The following is a 20,236-nucleotide window of genomic DNA, read 5'->3' as shown; positions in this document are numbered from 1 at the left end:
ACTCTTCCATTGTTCTCGGAATTTCACTGATGTTTTTCAATCCTTTGGAAATCTTCCATTGTTCACCAAATTCCACTGAAGTTTAAAAATGTTTTGTAACTCTTCCATTTTTCTCGGAATTCCGTGGAGGTTTTACAGTGCTTTGGAACTCTTCCATTGTTCTGGGAATTCAGCTGAAGTTTAAAAATGGTTTGGAACTCTTCCAATGTTCTGGGAATTCTGCTGAAGTTTAAAAATGCTTTGGAACTCTTCTATTGTTCTCGGATTTCTTCTGATGTTTAAAAATGCTTTGGAACTCTTCCATTGTTCTCGGAATTCCGCTAATGTTTAACAATGCTTTGGAACTCTTTCATTGTTCTCGGAATTCCACTGAAGTTTAGCCATGCTTTGGAACTCTTCCATTGTTCTCGGAATTCCGCTGAAGTTTAAAAATGCTTTGGAACTCTTCCATTGTTCTCGGAATTCTGCTGAAGTTTAAAAAAGCTTTGGAACTATTACATTGTTCTCAGAATTCTGCTAATATTTAACAATGCTTTGGAACTCTTCCATTGTTCTCGGAATTCAGCTGATGTTTAATAATGCTTTTGGAACTCTTCCATTATTCTCGGAATTCCACTGAAGTTTAGCCATGCTTTGGAACTCTTCCATTGTTCTCGGAATTCCGCTGAAGTTTAAAAATGCTTTGGAACTCTTCTATTGTTCTTGGATTTCTTCTGATGTTTAAAAATGCTTTGGAACTCTTCCATTGTTCTCGGAATTCCGCTAATGTTTATCAATGCTTTGGAACTCATCCATTGTTCTCGGAATTCTATTGATGTTTAGTAATGCTTTTGGAACTCTTCCATTGTTCTCGGAATTCTGCTGAAGTTTTAAAACGCTTTAGAAATCTTCCCTTGTTCTCGGAATTCTGCTGAAGTTTAACAATGCTTTGAACTCTTCCATTATTCTCGGAATTCTGCTGAAGTTTAAAAATGCTTTGGTACTCTTCCAATGTTCTCAGAATTCCAATGAAGCTTAAAAATGCTTTGGAACTCTTCAATTTTTCTCAGAATTACGCTAAAGTTTAAAAATGCTTTGGAACTCATCCATTGTTCTGGGAATTCGGCTAAAGTTTAAAAATGCTTTGGAACTCTTCCTATGTTCTGGGAGTTCTGCTGAAGTTTAAAATTGCTTTGGAAAATTCCATTGTTCCCAGAATTCCAATGAAGCTTAAAAATGCTTTGGAACTCTTACATTGTTCTCGGAATTCCGCTAATGTTTAACAATGCTTTGGAACTCTTCCATTGTTCTTGGAATTCCGCTGTAGTTTAAGAATGCTTTGGAACTCTTTCATTGTTCTTGGAAATCCACTGAAGTTTAGCCATGCTATGGAACTCTTCCATTGTTCTCGGAATTCCGCTGAAGTTTAAAAATGCTTTGGAACTCTTCCATTGTTCTCGGAATTCTGCTGAAGTTTAAAAAAGCTTTTGAACTATTCCATTGTTCTCGGAATTCCGCTAATATTAGCAATGCTTTGGAATTCTTCCATTGTTCTCGGAAATACGCTGATGTTTAACAATGCTTTGGAACTCTTCCATTGTTCTCGGAATTCCGCTGTAGTTTAAAAATGCTTTGGAAAACTTCCATTGTTTTTGGATTTCCGCTAAAGTTTAGCAATGCTTTGGAACTCTTCCATTGTTCTCGTAATTCCGCAAAAGTTTATAAATGCTTTGGAACTCTTCCATTGTTCTCGGAATTCTGATGAAGTTTAAAAAAGCTTTGGAACTCTTCCATTGTTCTTTCAATTCCGTTGATGTTTAATAATGCTTTTGGAACTCATCCATTGTTCTCGGAATTGTGCTAATGTTTAACAATGCTTTGTAACTCTTCCATTGTTCTCGGAATTTCGCTGATGTTTAATAATGCTTTTGGAACTCTTCCATTGTTCTCGGAATTCCGCTAATGTTTAACAATGCTTTGAATCTTTTCCATTGTTCTCGGAATTCTGTTGATGTTTAATAATTCTTTTGGAACTCTTCCATTGTTCTCAGAATTCTGCTGAAGTTTAAAAATGCTTTGGAACTCTTCCATTGTTCTCGGAATTTCACTGATGTTTTTCAATCCTTTGGAAATCTTCCATTGTTCACCAAATTCCACTGAAGTTTAAAAATGTTTTGGAACTCTTCCATTTTTCTCGGAATTCCGTGGAAGTTTTACAGTGCTTTGGAACTCTTCCATTGTTCTGGGAATTCAGCTGAAGTTTAAAAATGGTTTGGAACTCTTCCAATGTTCTGGGAATTCTGCTGAAGTTTAAAAATGCTTTGGAACTCTTCTATTGTTCTCGGATTTCTTCTGATGTTTAAAAATGCTTTGGAACTCTTCCATTGTTCTCGGAATTCCGCTAATGTTTAACAATGCTTTGGAACTCTTTCATTGTTCTCGGAATTCCACTGAAGTTTAGCCATGCTTTGGAACTCTTCCATTGTTCTCGGAATTCTGCTGAAGTTTAAAAAAGCTTTGGAACTATTACATTGTTCTCAGAATTCTGCTAAAATTTATCAATGCTTTGGAACTCTTCCATTGTTCTCGGAATTCCGCTGATGTTTATCAAACCTATGGAACTCTTTCATTGTTCTCGGAATTCTGTTGATGTTTAGTAATGCTTTTGGAACTCTTCCATTGTTCTCGGAATTCTGCTGAAGTTTAAAAACGCTTTAGAAATCTTCCCTTGTTCTCGGAACTATGCTGAAGTTTAAGAATGCTTTGGAACTCTTCCATAATTCTCAGAATTCGGCTGAAGTTTAAAAATGCTTTGGAACTCTTCCATTCTTCTTGGAATTCTGCTGATGTTTAACAATGCTTTGGAACTCTTACATTGTTCTCGGAATTCCGCTGTAGTTTAAAAATGCTTTGGAACTCTTTCTTTGTTCTCGGAATTCCGCTGAAGTTTAGCCATGCTTTGGAACTCTTCCATTGTTCTTGGAATTCCGCTGAAGTTTAAAAATGCTTTGGAACTCCTACATTGTTCTCGGAATTCTGCTGAAGCTTAAAAATGCTTTGGAACTCTTCCATTGTTCTTGGAATTCGGCTGAAGTTTAAAAATGCTTTGGAACTCTTCCTATGTTCTGGGAGTTCTGCTGAAGTTTAAAAATGCTTTGGAACTCTTACATTGTTCTCGGAATTCCGCTGATGTTTAACAATGCTTTGGAACTCATCCATTGTTCTCGTAACACTGTTGATGTTTAAAAATGCTTTTGGAACTCTTCCATTGTGCTCGGAGTTCTGCTGAAGTTTAAAAATGCTTTGGAACTCTTCCATTGTTCTCGGAATTCCGCTGATGTTTATCAAACCTATGGAACTCTTTCATTGTTCTCGGAATTCTTTTGATGTTTAGTAATGCTTTTGGAACTCTTCCATTGTTCTCGGAATTCTGCTGAAGTTTAAAAACGCTTTAGAAATCTTCCCTTGTTCTCGGAATTCTGCTGAAGTTTAAGAATGCTTTGGAACTCTTCCATAATACTCAGAATTCTGCTGAAGTTTAAAAATGCTTTGGAACTCTTCCATTGTTCTTGGAATTCCGCTGATGTTTAACAATGCTTTGGAACTCTTCCATTGTTCTTGGAATTCCGCTGTAGTTTAAAAATGCTTTGGAACTATTTCATTGTTCTCGGAATTCCGCTGAAGTTTAGCCATGCTTTGGAACTCTTCCATTGTTCTCGAAATTCCGCTGAAGTTTAAAAATGCTTTGGAACTCCTCCATTGTTCTCGGAATTCTGCTGAAGTTTAAAAATGCTTTGGAACTCTTCCATGGTTTTGGGAATTTGGTTGAAGTTTAAAAATGCTATGGAACTCTTCCTATGTTCTGGGAGTTCTGCTGAAGTTTAAAAATGCTTTTGAACTCTTCCATTGTTTTCGGGATTCCGCTGATGTTTTAGCAATGCTTTAGAACTCTTCCATCGTTCACGGAATTCCGCTGATGTTTAACAATGCTTTGGAACTCTTCCATTGTTCTCGGAATTCCGCTGATGTTTTACAATGCTTTGGAACTCTTCCATTTTTCTCGGAATTCTGCTGAAGTTTAAAAATGCTTTGGAACTCTTCCATTGTTCTGGGAATTCGGCTGAAGTTTAAAAATGCTTTGGAACTCTTCCTAAGTTCTGGGAGTTCTGCTGAAGTTTAAAAATGCTTTGGAACTCTTACATTGTTCTCGGAATTCCGCTAATGTTTAACAATGCTTTGGAACTCTTCCATTGTTCTTGGAATTCCGCTGTAGTTTAAAAATGCTTTGGAACTCTTTCATTGTTCTTGGAAATCCACTGAAGTTTAGCCATGCTTTGGAACTCTTCCATTTTTCTCGGAATTCCGCTGAAGTTTAAAAATGCTTTGGAACTCTTCCATGGTTCTCGGAATTCTGCTGAAGTTTAAAAAAGCTTTTGAACTATTCCATTGTTCTCGGAATTCCGCTAATATTAGCAATGCTTTGGAATTCTTCCATTGTTCTCGGAAATACGCTGATGTTTAACAATGCTTTGGAACTCTTCCATTGTTCTCGGAATTCCGCTGTAGTTTTAAAATGCTTTGGAAAACTTCCATTGTTTTTGGATTTCCGCTAAAGTTTAGCAATGCTTTGGAACTCTTCCATTGTACTCGTAATTCCGCAAAAGTTTATAAATGCTTTGGAACTCTTCCATTGTTCTCGGAATTCTGATGAAGTTTAAAAAAGCTTTGGAACTCTTCCATTGTTCTTTCAATTCCGTTGATGTTTAATAATGCTTTTGGAACTCATCCATTGTTCTCGGAATTGTGCTAATGTTTAACAATGCTTTGTAACTCTTCCATTGTTCTCGGAATTTCGCTGATGTTTAATAATGCTTTTGGAACTCTTCCATTGTTCTCGGAATTCCGCTAATGTTTAACAATGCTTTGAATCTTTTCCATTGTTCTCGGAATTCTGTTGATGTTTAATAATTCTTTTGGAACTCTTCCATTGTTCTCAGAATTCTGCTGAAGTTTAAAAATGCTTTGGAACTCTTCCATTGTTCTCGGAATTTCACTGATGTTTTTCAATCCTTTGGAAATCTTCCATTGTTCACCAAATTCCACTGAAGTTTAAAAATGTTTTGGAACTCTTCCATTTTTCTCGGAATTCAGCTGAAGTTTAAAAATGGTTTGGAACTCTTCCAATGTTCTGGGAATTCAGCTGAAGTTTAAAAATGGTTTGGAACTCTTCCAATGTTCTGGGAATTCTGCTGAAGTTTAAAAATGCTTTGGAACTCTTCTATTGTTCTCGGATTTCTTCTGATGTTTAAAAATGCTTTGGAACTCTTCCATTGTACTCGGAATTCTGCTAATGTTTAACAATGCTTTGGAACTCTTTCATTGTTCTCGGAATTCCACTGAAGTTTAGCCATGCTTTGGAACTCTTCCATTGTTCTCGGAATTCCGCTGAAGTTTAAAAATGCTTTGGAACTCTTCCATTGTTCTCGGAATTCTGCTGAAGTTTAAAAAAGCTTTGGAACTATTACATTGTTCTCAGAATTCTGCTAATATTTATCAATGCTTTGGAACTCTTCCATTGTTCTCGGAATTCCGCTGATGTTTAACAATGCTTTGGAACACTTCCATTGTTCTCGGAATTCCGCTGTAGTTTAAAAATGCACTGGAACTCTTCCATTGATCTTGGAATTCCGCTGAAGTTTTACAATGCTTTGGAACTCATCCATTGTTCCCGTAACACTGTTGATGTTTAAAAATGCTTTTGGAACTCTTCCATTGTGCTCGGAGTTCTGCTGAAGTTTAAAAATGCTTTGGAACTCTTCCATTGTTCTCGGAATTCCGCTGATGTTTATCAAACCTATGGAACTCTTTCATTGTTCTCGGAATTCTGTTGATGTTTAGTAATGCTTTTGGAACTCTTCCATTGTTCTCGGAATTCTGCTGAAGTTTAAAAACGCTTTAGAAATCTTCCCTTGTTCTCGGAATTCTGCTGAAGTTTAAGAATGCTTTGGAACTCTTCCATAATTTTCAGAATTCTGCTGAAGTTTAAAAATGCTTTGGAACTCTTCCATTGTTCTTGGAATTCCGCTGATGTTTAACAATGCTTTGGAACTCTTCCATTGTTCTTGGAATTCCGCTGTAGTTTAAAAATGCTTTGGAACTCTTTCATTGTTCTCGGAATTCCGCTGAAGTTTAGCCATGCTTTGGAACTCTTCCATTGTTCTCGAAATTCCGCTGAAGTTTAAAAATGCTTTGGAACTCCTCCATTGTTCTCGGAATTCTGCTGAAGTTTAAAAATGCTTTGGAACTCTTCCATGGTTTTGGGAATTTGGTTGAAGTTTAAAAATGCTATGGAACTCTTCCTATGTTCTGGGAGTTCTGCTGAAGTTTAAAAATGCTTTTGAACTCTTCCATTGTTTTCGGAATTCCACTGATGTTTTAGCAATGCTTTAGAACTCTTCCATCGTTCACGGAATTCCGCTGATGTTTAACAATGCTTTGGAACTCTTCCATTGTTCTCGGAATTCCGCTGATGTTTTACAATGCTTTGGAACTCTTCCATTTTTCTCGGAATTCTGCTGAAGTTTAAAAATGCTTTGGAACTCTTCCATTGTTCTGGGAATTCGGCTGAAGTTTAAAAATGCTTTGGAACTCTTCCTAAGTTCTGGGAGTTCTGCTGAAGTTTAAAAATGCTTTGGAACTCTTACATTGTTCTCGGAATTCTGCTAATGTTTAACAATGCTTTGGAACTCTTCCATTGTTCTTGGAATTCCGCTGTAGTTTAAAAATGCTTTGGAACTCTTTCATTGTTCTTGGAAATCCACTGAAGCTTAGCCATGCTTTGGAACTCTTCCATTGTTCTCGGAATTCCGCTGAAGTTTAAAAATGCTTTGGAACTCTTCCATGGTTCTCGGAATTCTGCTGAAGTTTAAAAAAGCTTTTGAACTATTCCATTGTTCTCGGAATTCCGCTAATATTTAACAATGCTTTGGAACTCTTCCATTGTTCTCGGAATTCCGCTGATGTTTAATAATGCTTTTGGAACTCATCCATTGTACTCGGAATTGTGCTAATGTTTAACAATGCTTTGTAACTCTTCCATTGTTCTCGGAATTTCGCTGATGTTTAATAATGCTTTTGGAACTCTTCCATTGTTCTCGGAATTCCGCTAATGTTTAACAATGCTTTGAATCTTTTCCATTGTTCTCGGAATTCTGCTGATGTTTAATAATTCTTTTGGAACTCTTCCATTGTTCTCAGAATTCTGCTGAAGTTTAAAAATGCTTTGGAACTCTTCCATTGTTCTTGGAATTTCACTGATGTTTTTCAATCCTTTGGAAATCTTCCATTGTTCACCAAATTCCACTGAAGTTTAAAAATGTTTTGGAACTCTTCCATTTTTCTCGGAATTCCGTGGAAGTTTTACAGTGCTTTGGAACTCTTCCATTGTTCTGGGAATTCAGCTGAAGTTTAAAAATGGTTTGGAACTCTTCCAATGTTCTGGGAATTCTGCTGAAGTTTAAAAATGCTTTGGAACTCTTCTATTGTTCTCGGATTTCTTCTGATGTTTAAAAATGCTTTGGAACTCTTCCATTGTTCTCGGAATTCCGCTAATGTTTAATAATGCTTTGGAACTCTTTCATTGTTCTCGGAATTCCACTGAAGTTTAGCCATGCTTTGGAACTCTTCCATTGTTCTCGGAATTCCGCTGAAGTTTAAAAATGCTTTGGAACTCTTCCATTGTTCTCGGAATTCTGCTGAAGTTTAAAAAAGCTTTGGAACTATTACATTGTTCTCAGAATTCTGCTAATATTTAACAATGCTTTGGAACTCTTCCATTGTTCTCGGAATTCAGCTGATGTTTAATAATGCTTTTGGAACTCTTCCATTATTCTCGGAATTCCGCTAATGTTTAACAATGCTTTGGAACTCATCCATTGTTCTCGGAATTCTATTGATGTTTAGTAATGCTTTTGGAACTCTTCCATTGTTCTCGGAATTCTGCTGAAGTTTTAAAACGCTTTAGAAATCTTCCCTTGTTCTCGGAATTCTGCTGAAGTTTAACAATGCTTTAGAACTCTTCCATTGTTCTCGGAATTCCGCTGATGTTTAACAATGCTTTGGAACTCTTCCATTGTTCTCGGAATTCCGCTGTAGATTAAAAATGCACTGGAACTCTTCCATTGTTCTCGGAATTCCGCTGAAGTTTTACAATGCTTTATAACTCATCCATTGTTCTCGTAACACTGTTGATGTTTAATAATGCTTTTGGAACTCTTCCATTGTGCTCGGAGTTCTGCTGAAGTTTAAAAATGCTTTGGAACTCTTCCATTGTTCTCGGAATTCCGCTGATGTTTATCAAACCTATGGAACTCTTTCATTGTTCTCGGAATTCTGTTGATGTTTAGTAATGCTTTTGGAACTCTTCCATTGTTCTCGGAATTCTGCTGAAGTTTAAAAACGCTTTAGAAATCTTCCCTTGTTCTCGGAACTCTGCTGAAGTTTAAGAATGCTTTGGAACTCTTCCATAATTCTCAGAATTCTGCTGAAGTTTAAAAATGCTTTGGAACTCTTCCATTGTTCTTGGAATTCCGCTGATGTTTAACAATGCTTTGGAACTCTTCCATTGTTCTCGGAATTCCGCTGTAGTTTAAAAATGCTTTGGAACTCTTTCTTTGTTCTCGGAATTCCGCTGAAGTTTAGCCATGCTTTGGAACTCTTCCATTGTTCTTGGAATTCCGCTGAAGTTTAAAAATGCTTTGGAACTCCTACATTGTTCTCGGAATTCTGCTGAAGTTTAAAAATGCTTTGGAACTCTTCCATTGTTCTTGGAATTCGGCTGAAGTTTAAAAATGCTTTGGAACTCTTCCTATGTTCTGGGAGTTCTGCTGAAGTTTAAAAATGCTTTGGAACTCTTACATTGTTCTCGGAATTCCGCTGATGTTTAACAATGCTTTAGAACTCTTCCATTGTTCTCGGAATTCCGCTGATGTTTAACAATGCTTTGGAACACTTCCATTGTTCTCGGAATTCCGCTGTAGTTTAAAAATGCACTGGAACTCTTCCATTGATCTTGGAATTCCGCTGAAGTTTTACAATGCTTTGGAACTCATCCATTGTTCTCGTAACACTGTTGATGTTTAAAAATGCTTTTGGAACTCTTCCATTGTAATCGGAGTTCTGCTGAAGTTTAAAAATGCTTTGGAACTCTTCCATTGTTCTCGGAATTCCGCTGATGTTTATCAAACCTATGGAACTCTTTCATTGTTCTCGGAATTCTGTTGATGTTTAGTAATGCTTTTGGAACTCTTCCATTGTTCTCGGAATTCTGCTGAAGTTTAAAAACGCTTTAGAAATCTTCCCTTGTTCTCGGAATTCTGCTGAAGTTTAAGAATGCTTTGGAACTCTTCCATAATTCTCAGAATTCTGCTGAAGTTTAAAAATGCTTTGGAACTCTTCCATTGTTCTTGGAATTCCGCTGATGTTTAACAATGCTTTGGAACTCTTCCATTGTTCTTGGAATTCCGCTGTAGTTTAAAAATGCTTTGGAACTCTTTCATTGTTCTCGGAATTCCGCTGAAGTTTAGCCATGCTTTGGAACTCTTCCATTGTTCTCGAAATTCCGCTGAAGTTTAAAAATGCTTTGGAACTCCTCCATTGTTCTCGGAATTCTGCTGAAGTTTAAAAATGCTTTGGAACTCTTCCATGGTTTTGGGAATTTGGTTGAAGTTTAAAAATGCTATGGAACTCTTCCTATGTTCTGGGAGTTCTGCTGAAGTTTAAAAATGCTTTTGAACTCTTCCATTGTTTTCGGAATTCCGCTGATGTTTTAGCAATGCTTTAGAACTCTTCCATCGTTCACGGAATTCCGCTGATGTTTAACAATGCTTTGGAACTCTTCCATTGTTCTCGGTATTCCACTGTAGTTTAAAAATGCATTGGAATTCTTACATTGTTCTCGGAATTCCACTGAAGTTTTACAATGCTTTGGAACTCTTCCATTTTTCTCGGAATTCTGCTGAAGTTTAAAAATGCTTTGGAACTCTTCCTAAGTTCTGGGAGTTCTGCTGAAGTTTAAAAATGCTTTGGAACTCTTCCATTGTTCTCGGAATTCTGCTGATGTTTAACAATGCTTTAGAACTCCTCCATTGTTCTCGAAATTCCGCTGTAGTCTAAAAATGCATTGGAACTCTTCCATTGTTATCGGTATTCCGCTGAAGTTTTAGAATGCTTTTTAACACTTCCATTTTTCTCGGAATTCTGCTGAAGTTTAAAATCGCTTTGGAACTCTTCCATTGTTCTCGGAATTCCGCTAATGTTTAACAATGCTTTGGAACTCTTTCATTGTTCTCGGAATTCCACTGAAGTTTAGCCATGCTTTGGAACTCTTCCATTGTTCTCGGAATTCCGCTGAAGTTTAAAAATGCATTGGAACTCTTCCATTGTTATCGGTATTCCGCTGAAGTTTTAGAATGCTTTTTAACACTTCCATTTTTCTCGGAATTCTGCTGAAGTTTAAAATCGCTTTGGAACTCTTCCATTGTTCTCGGAATTCCGCTAATGTTTAACAATGCTTTGGAACTCTTTCATTGTTCTCGGAATTCCACTGAAGTTTAGCCATGCTTTGGAACTCTTCCATTGTTCTCGGAATTCCGCTGAAGTTTAAAAATGCTTTGGAACTCTTCCATTGTTCTCGGAATTCTGCTGAAGTTTAAAAAAGCTTTGGAACTATTCCATTGTTCTCGGAATTCCGCTAATATTTAACAATGCTTTGGAACTCTTCCATTGTTCTCGGAATTCCGCTGATGTTTAATAATGCTTTTGGAACTCATCCATTGTACTCGGAATTGTGCTAATGTTTAACAATGCTTTGTAACTCTTCCATTGTTCTCGGAATTTCGCTGATGTTTAATAATGCTTTTGGAACTCTTCCATTGTTCTCGGAATTCCGCTAATGTTTAACAATGCTTTGAATCTTTTCCATTGTTCTCGGAATTCTGCTGATGTTTAATAATTCTTTTGGAACTCTTCCATTGTTCTCAGAATTCTGCTGAAGTTTAAAAATGCTTTGGAACTCTTCCATTGTTCTCGGAATTTCACTGATGTTTTTCAATCCTTTGGAAATCTTCCATTGTTCACCAAATTCCACTGAAGTTTAAAAATGTTTTGGAACTCTTCCATTTTTCTCGGAATTCCGTGGAAGTTTTACAGTGCTTTGGAACTCTTCCATTGTTCTGGGAATTCAGCTGAAGTTTAAAAATGGTTTGGAACTCTTCCAATGTTCTGGGAATTCTGCTGAAGTTTAAAAATGCTTTGGAACTCTTCTATTGTTCTCGGATTTCTTCTGATGTTTAAAAATGCTTTGGAACTCTTCCATTGTTCTCGGAATTCCGCTAATGTTTAACAATGCTTTGGAACTCTTTCATTGTTCTCGGAATTCCACTGAAGTTTAGCCATGCTTTGGAACTCTTCCATTGTTCTCGGAATTCCGCTGAAGTTTAAAAATGCTTTGGAACTCTTCCATTGTTCTCGGAATTCTGCTGAAGTTTAAAAAAGCTTTGGAACTATTACATTGTTCTCAGAATTCTGCTAATATTTAACAATGCTTTGGAACTCTTCCATTGTTCTCGGAATTCAGCTGATGTTTAATAATGCTTTTGGAACTCTTCCATTATTCTCGGAATTCCGCTAATGTTTAACAATGCTTTGGAACTCATCCATTGTTCTCGGAATTCTATTGATGTTTAGTAATGCTTTTGGAACTCTTCCATTGTTCTCGGAATTCTGCTGAAGTTTTAAAACGCTTTAGAAATCTTCCCTTGTTCTCGGAATTCTGCTGAAGTTTAACAATGCTTTAGAACTCTTCCATTGTTCTCGGAATTCCGCTGATGTTTAACAATGCTTTGGAACTCTTCCATTGTTCTCGGAATTCCGCTGTAGATTAAAAATGCACTGGAACTCTTCCATTGTTCTCGGAATTCCGCTGAAGTTTTACAATGCTTTGGAACTCATCCATTGTTCTCGTAACACTGTTGATGTTTAATAATGCTTTTGGAACTCTTCCATTGTGCTCGGACTTCTGCTGAAGTTTAAAAATGCTTTGGAACTCTTCCATTGTTCTCGGAATTCCGCTGATGTTTATCAAACCTATGGAACTCTTTCATTGTTCTCGGAATTCTGTTGATGTTTAGTAATGCTTTTGGAACTCTTCCATTGTTCTCGGAATTCTGCTGAAGTTTAAAAACGCTTTAGAAATCTTCCCTTGTTCTCGGAACTCTGCTGAAGTTTAAGAATGCTTTGGAACTCTTCCATAATTCTCAGAATTCTGCTGAAGTTTAAAAATGCTTTGGAACTCTTCCATTGTTCTTGGAATTCCGCTGATGTTTAACAATGCTTTGGAACTCTTCCATTGTTCTCGGAATTCCGCTGTAGTTTAAAAATGCTTTGGAACTCTTTCTTTGTTCTCGGAATTCCGCTGAAGTTTAGCCATGCTTTGGAACTCTTCCATTGTTCTTGGAATTCCGCTGAAGTTTAAAAATGCTTTGGAACTCCTACATTGTTCTCGGAATTCTGCTGAAGTTTAAAAATGCTTTGGAACTCTTCCATTGTTCTTGGAATTCGGCTGAAGTTTAAAAATGCTTTGGAACTCTTCCTATGTTCTGGGAGTTCTGCTGAAGTTTAAAAATGCTTTGGAACTCTTACATTGTTCTCGGAATTCCGCTGATGTTTAACAATGCTTTAGAACTCTTCCATTGTTCTCGGAATTCCGCTGATGTTTAACAATGCTTTGGAACACTTCCATTGTTCTCGGAATTCCGCTGTAGTTTAAAAATGCACTGGAACTCTTCCATTGATCTTGGAATTCCGCTGAAGTTTTACAATGCTTTGGAACTCATCCATTGTTCTCGTAACACTGTTGATGTTTAAAAATGCTTTTGGAACTCTTCCATTGTAATCGGAGTTCTGCTGAAGTTTAAAAATGCTTTGGAACTCTTCCATTGTTCTCGGAATTCCGCTGATGTTTATCAAACCTATGGAACTCTTTCATTGTTCTCGGAATTCTGTTGATGTTTAGTAATGCTTTTGGAACTCTTCCATTGTTCTCGGAATTCTGCTGAAGTTTAAAAACGCTTTAGAAATCTTCCCTTGTTCTCGGAATTCTGCTGAAGTTTAAGAATGCTTTGGAACTCTTCCATAATTCTCAGAATTCTGCTGAAGTTTAAAAATGCTTTGGAACTCTTCCATTGTTCTTGGAATTCCGCTGATGTTTAACAATGCTTTGGAACTCTTCCATTGTTCTTGGAATTCCGCTGTAGTTTAAAAATGCTTTGGAACTCTTTCATTGTTCTCGGAATTCCGCTGAAGTTTAGCCATGCTTTGGAACTCTTCCATTGTTCTCGAAATTCCGCTGAAGTTTAAAAATGCTTTGGAACTCCTCCATTGTTCTCGGAATTCTGCTGAAGTTTAAAAATGCTTTGGAACTCTTCCATGGTTTTGGGAATTTGGTTGAAGTTTAAAAATGCTATGGAACTCTTCCTATGTTCTGGGAGTTCTGCTGAAGTTTAAAAATGCTTTTGAACTCTTCCATTGTTTTCGGAATTCCGCTGATGTTTTAGCAATGCTTTAGAACTCTTCCATCGTTCACGGAATTCCGCTGATGTTTAACAATGCTTTGGAACTCTTCCATTGTTCTCGGTATTCCACTGTAGTTTAAAAATGCATTGGAATTCTTACATTGTTCTCGGAATTCCACTGAAGTTTTACAATGCTTTGGAACTCTTCCATTTTTCTCGGAATTCTGCTGAAGTTTAAAAATGCTTTGGAACTCTTCCTAAGTTCTGGGAGTTCTGCTGAAGTTTAAAAATGCTTTGGAACTCTTCCATTGTTCTCGGAATTCTGCTGATGTTTAACAATGCTTTAGAACTCCTCCATTGTTCTCGAAATTCCGCTGTAGTCTAAAAATGCATTGGAACTCTTCCATTGTTATCGGTATTCCGCTGAAGTTTTAGAATGCTTTTTAACACTTCCATTTTTCTCGGAATTCTGCTGAAGTTTAAAATCGCTTTGGAACTCTTCCATTGTTCTCGGAATTCCGCTAATGTTTAACAATGCTTTGGAACTCTTTCATTGTTCTCGGAATTCCACTGAAGTTTAGCCATGCTTTGGAACTCTTCCATTGTTCTCGGAATTCCGCTGAAGTTTAAAAATGCATTGGAACTCTTCCATTGTTATCGGTATTCCGCTGAAGTTTTAGAATGCTTTTTAACACTTCCATTTTTCTCGGAATTCTGCTGAAGTTTAAAATCGCTTTGGAACTCTTCCATTGTTCTCGGAATTCCGCTAATGTTTAACAATGCTTTGGAACTCTTTCATTGTTCTCGGAATTCCACTGAAGTTTAGCCATGCTTTGGAACTCTTCCATTGTTCTCGGAATTCCGCTGAAGTTTAAAAATGCTTTGGAACTCTTCCATTGTTCTCGGAATTCTGCTGAAGTTTAAAAAAGCTTTGGAACTATTACATTGTTCTCAGAATTCTGCTAATATTTAACAATGCTTTGGAACTCTTCCATTGTTCTCGGAATTCAGCTGATGTTTAATAATGCTTTTGGAACTCTTCCATTATTCTCGGAATTCCGCTAATGTTTAACAATGCTTTGGAACTCATCCATTGTTCTCGGAATTCTATTGATGTTTAGTAATGCTTTTGGAACTCTTCCATTGTTCTCGGAATTCTGCTGAAGTTTTAAAACGCTTTAGAAATCTTCCCTTGTTCTCGGAATTCTGCTGAAGTTTAACAATGCTTTGAACTCTTCCATTATTCTCGGAATTCTGCTGAAGTTTAAAAATGCTTTGGTACTCTTCCAATGTTCTCAGAATTCCAATGAAGCTTAAAAATGCTTTGGAACTCTTCAATTTTTCTCAGAATTACGCTAAAGTTTAAAAATGCTTTGGAACTCATCCATTGATCTGGGAATTCGGCTAAAGTTTAAAAATGCTTTGAAACTCTTCCTATGTTCTGGGAGTTCTGCTGAAGTTTAAAATTGCTTTGGAAAATTCCATTGTTCTCAGAATTCCAATGAAGCTTAAAAATGCTTTGGAACTCTTACATTGTTCTCGGAATTCCGCTAATGTTTAACAATGCTTTGGAACTCTTCCATTGTTCTTGGAATTCCGCTGTAGTTTAAAAATGCTTTGGAACTCTTTCATTGTTCTTGGAAATCCACTGAAGTTTAGCCATGCTTTGGAACTCTTCCATTGTTCTCGGAATTCCACTGAAGTTTAAAAATGCTTTGGAACTCTTCCATGGTTCTCGGAATTCTGCTGAAGTTTAAAAAAGCTTTTGAACTATTCCATTGTTCTCGGAATTCCGCTAATATTTAACAATGCTTTGGAACTCTTCCATTGTTCTCGGAATTCCGCTGATGTTTAATAATGCTTTTGGAACTCATCCATTGTTCTCGGAATTCCGCTAATATTAGCAATGCTTTGGAATTCTTCCATTGTTCTCGGAAATACGCTGATGTTTAACAATGCTTTGGAACTCTTCCATTGTTCTCGGAATTCCGCTGTAGTTTAAAAATGCTTTGGAAAACTTCCATTGTTTTTGGATTTCCGCTAAAGTTTAGCAATGCTTTGGAACTCTTCCATTGTTCTCGTAATTCCGCAAAAGTTTATAAATGCTTTGGAACTCTTCCATTGTTCTCGGAATTCTGATGAAGTTTAAAAAAGCTTTGGAACTCTTCCATTGTTCTTTCAATTCCGTTGATGTTTAATAATGCTCTTGGAACTCATCCAATGTTCTCGGAATTGTGCTAATGTTTAACAATGCTTTGTAACTCTTCCATTGTTCTCGGAATTTCGCTGATGTTTAATAATGCTTTTGGAACTCTTCCATTGTTCTCGGAATTCCGCTAATGTTTAACAATGCCTTGAATCTTTTCCATTGTTCTCGGAATTCTGTTGATGTTTAATAATTCTTTCGGAACTCTTCCATTGTTCTCAGAATTCTGCTGAAGTTTAAAAATGCTTTGGAACTCTTCCATTGTTCTCGGAATTTCACTTATGTTTTTCAATCCTTTGGAAATCTTCCATTGTTCACCAAATTCCACTGAAGTTTAAAAATGTTTTGTAACTCTTCCATTTTTCTCGGAATTCCGTGGAGGTTTTACAGTGCTTTGGAACTCTTCCATTGTTCTGGGAATTCAGCTGAAGTTTAAAAATGGTTTGGAACTCTTCCAATGTTCTGGGAATTCTGCTGAAGTTTAAAAATGCTTTGGAACTCTTCTATTGTTCTCGGATTTCTTCTGATGTTTAAAAATGCTTTGGAACTCTTCCATTGTTCTCGGAATTCCGCTAATGTTTAACAATGCTTTGGAACTCTTTCATTGTTCTCGGAATTCCACTGAAGTTTAGCCATGCTTTGGAACTCTTCCATTGTTCTCGGAATTCCGCTGAAGTTTAAAAATGCTTTGGAACTCTTCCATTGTTCTCGGAATTCTGCTGAAGTTTAAAAAAGCTTTGGAACTATTACATTGTTCTCAGAATTCTGCTAATATTTAACAATGCTTTGGAACTCTTCCATTATTCTCGGAATTCCACTGAAGTTTAGCCATGCTTTGGAACTCTTCCATTGTTCTCGGAATTCCGCTGAAGTTTAAAAATGCTTTGGAACTCTTCTATTGTTCTTGGATTTCTTCTGATGTTTAAAAATGCTTTGGAACTCTTCCATTGTTCTCGGAATTCCGCTAATGTTTATCAATGCTTTGGAACTCATCCATTGTTCTCGGAATTCTATTGATGTTTAGTAATGCTTTTGGAACTCTTCCATTGTTCTCGGAATTCTGCTGAAGTTTTAAAACGCTTTAGAAATCTTCCCTTGTTCTCGGAATTCTGCTGAAGTTTAACAATGCTTTGAACTCTTCCATTATTCTCGGAATTCTGCTGAAGTTTAAAAATGCTTTGGTACTCTTCCAATGTTCTCAGAATTCCAATGAAGCTTAAAAATGCTTTGGAACTCTTCAATTTTTCTCAGAATTACGCTAAAGTTTAAAAATGCTTTGGAACTCATCCATTGTTCTGGGAATTCGGCTAAAGTTTAAAAATGCTTTGGAACTCTTCCTATGTTCTGGGAGTTCTGCTGAAGTTTAAAATTGCTTTGGAAAATTCCATTGTTCCCAGAATTCCAATGAAGCTTAAAAATGCTTTGGAACTCTTACATTGTTCTCGGAATTCCGCTAATGTTTAACAATGCTTTGGAACTCTTCCATTGTTCTTGGAATTCCGCTGTAGTTTAAGAATGCTTTGGAACTCCTTCATTGTTCTTGGAAATCCACTGAAGTTTAGCCATGCTTTGGAACTCTTCCATTGTTCTCGGAATTCCGCTGAAGTTTAAAAATGCTTTGGAACTCTTCCATGGTTCTCGGAATTCTGCTGAAGTTTAAAAAAGCTTTTGAACTATTCCATTGTTCTCGGAATTCCGCTAATATTAGCAATGCTTTGGAATTCTTCCATTGTTCTCGGAAATACGCTGATGTTTAACAATGCTTTGGAACTCTTCCATTGTTCTCGGAATTCCGCTGTAGTTTAAAAATGCTTTGGAAAACTTCCATTGTTTTTGGATTTCCGCTAAAGTTTAAAAATGCTTTGGAACTCTTCCATTGTTCTCGTAATTCCGCAAAAGTTTATAAATGCTTTGGAACTCTTCCATTGTTCTCGGAATTCTGATGAAGTTTAAAAAAGCTTTGGAACTCTTCCATTGTTCTTTCAATTCCGTTGATGTTTAATAATGCTTTTGGAACTCATCCATTGTTCTCGGAATTGTGCTAATGTTTAACAATGCTTTGTAACTCTTCCATTGTTCTCGGAATTTCGCTGATGTTTAATAATGCTTTTGGAACTCTTCCATTGTTCTCGGAATTCCGCTAATGTTTAACAATGCTTTGAAACTTTTCCATTGTTCTCGGAATTCTGTTGATGTTTAATAATTCTTTTGGAACTCTTCCATTGTTCTCAGAATTCTGCTGAAGTTTAAAAATGCTTTGGAACTCTTCCATTGTTCTCGGAATTTCACTGATGTTTTTCAGTCCTTTGGAAATCTTCCATTGTTCACCAAATTCCACTGAAGTTTAAAAATGTTTTGGAACTCTTCCATTTTTCTCGGAATTCCGTGGAAGTTTTACAGTGCTTTGGAACTCTTCCATTGTTCTGGGAATTCAGCTGAAGTTTAAAAATGGTTTGGAACTCTTCCAATGTTCTGGGAATTCTGCTGAAGTTTAAAAATGCTTTGGAACTCTTCTATTGTTCTCGGATTTCTTCTGATGTTTAAAAATGCTTTGGAACTCTTCCATTGTTCTCGGTATTCCTCTAATGTTTAACAATGCTTTGGAACTCTTCCATTGTTCTCGGAATTCCGCTGATGTTTAACAATGCTTTGGAACTCTTCCATTGATCTCAAAATTCCAGTGTAGTTTCAAAATGCTTTGGAACGCTTCCATTGTTCTCGGAATTCCGCTGAAGTTTAACAATGCTTTGGAAATCTTCCATTGTTCTCGGAATTCTGCTGAAGTTTAAAAATGCTTGGAACTCTTCCATTGTTCTCGAAATTCTGCTGAAGTTTAAAAAAGCTTTGGAACTCTTCCAATGTTCTCGGAATTCCGCTGATGTTTAATAATGCTTTTGGAACTCTTCAATTTTTCTCGGAATTCCGCTGATGTTTAACAATGCTTTGGATCTTTTCCATTGTTCTCGGAATTCTGGTGAAGTTTAAAAATGCTTTGGAAATCTTCCATTATTCACGGAATTCTGCTGAAGTTTAAAAAGTTTTGGAACTCTTCCATTGTTCTGGGAATTCTGCTGAAGTTTAAAATTGCTTTGGAACTCTTCCATTGTCCTCGGAATTACACTGATGTATAATAATGCTTTTGGAACTCTTACATTGTTCTCGTAATTCCGATGATGTTTAACAATACTTTGAAACTCTTCCATTGTTCTGGGAATTCTGGTGAAGTTTAAAAATGCTTTGGAACTCTTCCATTGTTCACAGAAAGCTGCTGAAGTTTCAAAAGCTTTGTAACTCTTCCATTGTTCTGGGAATTCTGCTGAAGTTTAAAATTGCTTTGGAACTCTTCCATTGTTCTCGGTATTCTGCTAATGTTTAACAATGCTTTGGAACTCTTCCATTGTTCTCGGAATTCCGCTGATGTTTACCAATGCTTTGGAACTCTTCCATTGTTCTCGGAATTCCGCTATAGTTTAAAAATGCTTTGCAACTCTTTCATTGTTCTCGGAATTCTGCTGAAGTTTAAAAATGCTTTGGAACTCCTCCATTGTTCTCGGAATTCTGCTGAAGTTTAAAAATGCTTTGGAACTCTTCCATTGTTCTCGGAATTCTGCTAATGCTTAACAATGCTTTGGAACTCTTCCATTGTTCTCGGAATTCCGCTGTAGTTTAAAAATGCTTTGCAACTCTTTCATTGTTCTCGGAATTCCGCTGAACTTTAAAAATGCTTTGGAACTCCTCCATTATTCTCGGAATTCTGCTGAAGTTTAAAAATGCTTTGGAACTCTTCCATTGTTCTGGCAATTCGGCTAAAGTTTAAAAATGCTTTGGAACTCTTCCTATGTTCTTGGTGTTCTGCTGAAGTTTAAATTTGCTTTTGAAAATTCAATTGTTCTCAAAATTCCAATGAAGCTTAAAAATGCTTTGGAACTCTTACATTGTTCTCGGAATTCCGCTAATGTTTAACAATGCTTTGGAACTCTTCCATTGTTCTTGGAAATCCGCTGTAGTTTAAAAATGCTTTGGAACTCTTTCATTGTTCTTGGAATTCCGCTGAAGTTTAAAAATGCTTTGGAACTCTTCCATTGTTCTCGGAATTCCGCTAATATTTAACAATGCTTTGGAACTCTTCCATTGTTCTCGGAATTCCGCTGATGTTTAATAATGCTTTTGGAACTCATCAATTGTTCTCGGAATTGCAATAATGTTTAACAATGCTTTGGAACTCATCCATTATTCTCGGAATTCTGTTGATGTTTAATAATGCTTTTGGAACTCTTCCATTGTGCTCGGAATTCTACTGAAGTTTAAAAATGCTTTGGAACTCTTCCATTGTTCTCGGAATTCCGTTGATGTTTATCAAACCTATGGAACTCTTTCATTGTTCTCCGAATTCTGTTGATGTTTAGTAATGCTTTTGGAATTCTTCCATTGTTCTCGGAATTCAGCTGAAGTTTAAAAACGCTTTAGAAATCTTCCCTTG

Source organism: Phyllobates terribilis, unplaced genomic scaffold (genome assembly GCF_046119375.1).
Source record: "Phyllobates terribilis strain yellow unplaced genomic scaffold, ASM4611937v1 Scaffold_1__5_contigs__length_1240528914, whole genome shotgun sequence".
In the NCBI taxonomy this organism is placed as follows: domain Eukaryota; kingdom Metazoa; phylum Chordata; class Amphibia; order Anura; family Dendrobatidae; genus Phyllobates; species Phyllobates terribilis.
Note: the sequence above shows the minus strand (reverse complement) of the source record.